Source organism: Sitophilus oryzae, unplaced genomic scaffold (genome assembly GCF_002938485.1).
Source record: "Sitophilus oryzae breed Bouriz unplaced genomic scaffold, Soryzae_2.0 scaffold_551_pilon_pilon, whole genome shotgun sequence".
Taxonomy (NCBI): Eukaryota; Metazoa; Arthropoda; class Insecta; order Coleoptera; family Curculionidae; genus Sitophilus; species Sitophilus oryzae.
Window position 1 is genome coordinate 3,749,227 of NW_022147142.1, and position 6,382 is coordinate 3,755,608.

A 6,382-nucleotide genomic window follows, 5' to 3' on the forward strand; every position below is an offset into this window, starting at 1 on the left:
AACTCATATCTTATCTAGGAATATGTAAAGTGATCTGAAGGGAAGCCAAAAATGCAATAATATACAGGATGTTCCATTTAAAAAAATCATCCCGATCCACTTACACTTTTTTGAGCCACTCTATAGAAGTTCAAATATTTTCCTGAAATACATCCTAGTACATACTTTTTTATTCTAGGAGCTACAGATGCCCGACGCTCTATTGCCGGACCCTGTATACCGGGTGCGTCTCAAAAGTGGCTCACCCCTATAACTTTTTTATTTTTTTATATAAAAAGTCGACATTTGGTATGTTAGTATATGACATAAATTAGGATTGATTGACGTATTCAATTGTTTTTGGTCGTTTCCTGTTTTACCGGAAATGACTACAACTTTTGATTTTTAAATGGCACCCTCGGTATTTTTTTACCTTATTCGATAGAAAATGACATTCTGAATAGAATGACATATCATAAGATAAAGTTGTGAGTTTTTTTTAATTGTAACCCCGATTTTTCAGCATAGAATTCCGCTATAGTACACTATTTTTATTTGAAGCAGTATATGTGGCGTTGTCATGCTATTTCTTATTTACTAAAACTTTTGTTAAAAACAGTATATCTGAAAAGTGGACTTAGCTATACTTTTCTAAACACCAAGGATAACAATATATAATCCAGTAAATTTGTATCGCCGTATAGAGAGTGAAAAAAAAATTACGGGCATGCTCATTTTTTCAGAGTTTGTCAGCGACTGTCTTGTGAGGGTAAAATTAACAAAATCGGAAATTCTCCCCTTGCGGTTTTTGAGCAATAGAGGTGTTTTTTTAAAACTGTACTACAACAAAATAATTAGACGCAAATTGTACATAAGAACATTCTCTATAAGTTCGCCTAATGCATTTTTTTATAAGTTTATTATTTCCGGACTTAGCGGCCGTTTCATGAGCCCTTTGGGGTGATTCACCGTTTCCACGGAAATCTCAAATAAAATAGTTCCAGCCCTAGCCACTAGGTGGTAGTGCAATTAATTTTTAGGTTAAGAAGTTGCTACTAGTTATTGCCAGATGGCGTTAAATCAGATTTTTTTTGGAGTTTCCATAGTTTCCAACGGCCATTGTCATATTATTGTCAAATTCTCAAAAAATATTGTCGTTGTCATAGCGCCAATCATAATATATCAAATAAATGATTATCAAAATGTTTTTTAAACTATAATTTGTTATATGTGTTTTAATTAGACAATTCCTTTTGTTTGTGGCCCTAAAAATATAATGTAAGTCTTTTATTTTTGCCATCATTTAAGTACCTACTTATATTTACTCCATTTACAAAACTTTGCGCGTATTACGTTGGTCTTGTTTTATTATAATAAACGATGTTTAAATATTTCACTTATAAATAAAAACTTTAAATAATAAATTATATTTCACATGTTTGGCTTTAATTTGATTTAATAATTGTATAAATTATACTGTTAAATCTTATTTTTTACACATCACAACGATAATTGTTATTAGTATTGTTGAATTTGTGTAAAAAATAAGATTTAATAATCAAATTTAATTATTTTAGAGTAAAATTCAATAAATACGCTCAAAAGGCCCGCGCTTCGATCCATTTAAAACAAGCCCTACTCAATAGATGGCGCCACTTCTGTAGGACCATTTTTCAGTATGGCAGAGTCCATTCTTTTTCTAGCTAGGTATATTCTTTGATCTAAATTCTTTGACATCTAATCTTCGACAAGTAATAAATAAAAGCTAAAATGCAAGAAAAATATTTAATTTAGTTAATTTAAATGAATTTCATAAACGATCGGTTTACTACACGTATGTATATTATATAGTCACTTACTAGCGAAAAGCATAAAATAATAAATAAAAATTAATGTGTCAAGTCAATGTTAAATATGGAAACAGCGTGGCTGCCTGGGTAACTAATTTTCAGATATGGCGGCTGGGACATTTGACATGACTATGACATGACATAGACATGACAATTTCAATTTTATGAAATTTATTTCCGTTTCCGGTTTTTAATGGCGGGCTGTTCGGGAGGTTTAAATGAGGGTTAATATACTTTTTACTCTTTCTAGTAGTAAATAATACAACAAAATTACTCAAAAATATTTATTTGGAATTTAGAACAATGTAAATATGCAAATCAACACAATTAAAGAGCTATAAACCAATAAACTACTGTATCAATATTAAATATTTAAATAATATCAGAGATGCTGTGTTAAAGCGAATTAGTAAAGTAACAGTGCATTGACTTACAGAAACTTGAAGATAAATAAATGTTTTCACAGCTTCACGGATAAATAACTGGAAGCAGGAAAAAGGCAACCGGAACCCACACAAAACCTGGAATCAAAAAAAATATGTAAAAAATATAAATATAGGTACCTACATAAGACTTTTGTAATTAAATCAAACAGGACTTGAATGAAAATAAAATGAATCAAAAATATGATACATATACATCTAATACCTCATTTGTATTTTAAAAATAATCTACATACATAGATTTATAGCATTATTGCTATGAAAATACATAATAGGTACCTATGTGATATGTAATTACGCATTTCTCTTCATGTTGTAGAAAATTAATGTAGGCTAATAATAGTTCAATAATCATAATTTACCTTGTATAACTTGCTTTCAATTGCTCAAAATCACCGATCAGTCTTTAAAGTAGAGATACGGAAAAATCCTTGCCAAAGAATATCCCAAGATCCTTGGGTTTAAAGCTAAAAAAATATAAAAACAGTTAATATATTACCTATTTTTACATATATAATATGGCCCATACCTATTACACGCAGAAACGTCGATTTCATCATTTTCTTCATGTAATTAATATCATATAACTTTATTAAAGTGTTAACAAGGAACTTTATATCAAAAAACATCTTTGTACTTATAAATTTCAGCCGAAATATCATAAACAAACTTCCTTTCAAATCTAAAACGGCAAAAATTAAAATGGCGCCCGACCTTGCCAGAGGCCTCGGGAGTTGACACATGGCTGACACACAGACAAAAGAAGAGAACGCCGACGTGCATAAAAATGTTCCGTAACTGAAATTGACACATATAGAAATATTCAAATTTTTGTCTAGGACAGTCTAGAAGGCCATGCTTTCTGCCTGGGTAAGACCGCGCCAGAACTGTTTCCAATTTTCCGGTTTACTGTCACCCCCCTGCGAAAAGTTGTTCCATTATTTCACTCAGTTTTTGCCGAGATCTACCGCACGCTACACAGCCAACTATTTTAGAGTCTTTTCGATAAATCGCGATAGTGTCACTGTTAATTTAAGTTCTGCTACAATTTCCATCTAGATTTACTACCTTTATACAACTATCAGTAGTAGAATAAATAATAAATAACATAAACTAAGCTCCGTAAAGACTGACAAATCCACAAAATTTCAAATCAAATTCAAATGTGTCAAATGAATCGTCAAACAGAACTGTCAAGGATCCCCACCCTAGAGACTCTAGAGAGCTTTTATGGTGGCTTTTCCGTCCACCATGCATGAATACATGGATAGCATTATGCTTCTTCCTTAGTCTTCTTATTCAAAGGTATGAACTCGCCTTTAGATTACTTTAGATTTTTGCCAAATTATAGGTTATAATTTTGTGTCAACTTTTGTCAAATGCCCTGCGTTTTGGAAGATGATGCATTTTGATTCGTGTTACGTGTGTTTTGTGTCTTTTGAAGTCAAGTGGAGGAAAAATCAGTGAAAAATTAACACTGTAGACCCAGAGCACAGTTTATAGTTATCTACTAGCTGCCCAGGCAAAAAGTCTTATACAACAATAAAGTTACCATCAATAAAGATCGTATACCATCTCATCGTAGATAGGTGCATCTCGAATATGGTAGAAGGACCATACTAAACACATACTAAAAACTGGAGTAGCTGTAAAATATCGACATCACACAATAGAAAATTAATTAAAAAAATTAAGATTAAAATGAATTAATCAACCTTTAAGGTATAAAATTTGGTAAGTGTTATTAATAATAAAATAGTTTGTTTTATTTAAATAGTTTTTTTTATTCCTGAGGAATATTACAAATTTGTATTTGTACATAAGTTATATTGATAAATATAATCATGCGGGAAGTTTCATAAAGCTTGAAAGTAAGAAATAGTTCTTTTTTTATATTTTTGGTATGTGGTGTCTTGTTTTTGTTTGTTTTGTATTAACACATACCGTTTTTTATTAAATAAAATAACTCGATTACATTTTTTCAGTTTTATACAGTTTTTCTCACAATATTTTGAAGTTACTTGTCAGTCAAATTTTAAATACATATAATAATTTCCAGCTATGCGTTCCAGTTGTACAAACTTATTTCTTTGTAAAATAAAATAAACTACTTTGAAATTAAAATGACAGACACATCTATCACTGTCAAGGATATTCTCGTTGGACAGACTATACATATACCTTTGCCTTATGAACTTTTTTTGTAACTTGACTATTTTTGGAGATAGCGCCCAGATCATGAACAAGTGGTAGTAGCTTTAAATGTCTTTTTTTTTCAGGAAATCATAATATTCATTCACTTGATGAATTCCATGTTTCGTTTTGGGGAAATAAATACATATCATAGGGAAGTTTGCATGTAATTTTAATATGAACACCTTTAAGAGGTTGGTAAATTTGTAGAACTAAACGAAAATTATGAAACTACCCCAATTTGTTCATGAACTGGACGCTATCTCCAAAAATAATGAAGCTACAAAAAAAAAATCATGAGGAAAAGTTGCTTGTCCATTTATTATGAACAACTTTCATACGGGTCAATTTGCTGTAAAACAAACTTTTTGAAAACCACCCCAAAGGGCTCATGAAACGGTCGCTAAGTCCGGAAAAAATAAACTTATAAAAAAATTCATTAGGCGAACTTATAGAGAATGTTCTTATGTACAATTTGCGTCTAATTATTTTGTTGTAGTACAGTTTTAAAAAAACCACCCCTATTGTTGACAAACTCTGAAAAAAATCAGCTTGCCCGTAATTTTTTCTTTCAAATGACAATTTTATTGGATTAATAAATCTGTGAAGGAAAACTCACACTATTTTATTAAGGGTATTTTTATGGTGTAGCCAACCTCGCAATATTTAAAATGCTTTATCTCAATTTTTTTTTAAATGCAAAAAAATGTAACTAAACTGACTCTGTATTATTTATTCAGATTATTAATTTCAAAACTTTGAACGAAATTCCTATAATATTTCAAGAATTAATTCTATTTAACAAAGTAAAATGAAGGCAAAAGGGTCGCTATCATATTATAATTTAATGCTGAAATTAAAACGTTTCTCTTTATATTGCCGACTTAAATGTTAAAATTATCAGCCCGAGTAATGCTTCGTACATAATCGTTCAGACAGACAATCGTTATTTAGATGAAAGCAGTGCTTCTTTCAAAGCATTGGAGCACTTTACAATTTTATGCATCTTCTTCTTAAAGATCATTAACTTCAATTATGCATATCTAATAATTTTTTTCTTTTCTTATGTACAAGGTGTCCCGAATTTGAGCCTCATCATAGGCATCTCAGGAACTAGAAGATCCTAAATGACACATTAAAAGATTAAACATTCCGAAGATTTCTGATAAAAAAACGAATATTTCGACAGCGAAAAACGAGGTGAGTGGGCAACTTTATAAAATATAATTAAAAGTGTATAATATCGCTATGAATTATGATAAATTTGCAGCAAATTTCATATCATTGTCATGAACGAACTACCACATATGTGAAGCTTAAAATTAGATTAAACTCTTATAAGGGTATAATTAAACAAGTTAGTAGTTATTGGTGCTTTTCTGCTTTATTTTGTTCATCAACCTCATTTATCAAGTAAAGTGACAAATTATTAAAAGTAATAAGTGATTGTTAATGACTTCTTTATTAAAGTAAAAAAAAACATAGTACAATAATAAAACAATAACAAAAGAAAAAATAACTTTTCTTTCAAACGTCACAAAAGTATTAATTTTTGCGACGTGATTGACAATATAAAAAAGTCATTTTAACGCCTAGGCTTTGAATAAGAAGACTAAGGAAGGAGCATATCAAAAATCTTAGGTACACCGCGATGGGCCTCAAATATGGCCGACTTAAATTCCGGTTTATCAGTGTCGTTCTAATTTTATTTAAAAAATGTAAAATTATGATGTAGGGTAGACGTGGGGTAGACTCAATAATTTGTTGTTTTATTTTACGTTGTGAATAAATGTTGGTAGTTATTAAAATTGTTATAAAAATATATAATTCTAATAAAAATAGATAAGTTATAATAAGTATTTATTAACACAAACATCCGATACGCTACTGAAGCAGGTAAGTCAAATTAACGTATAT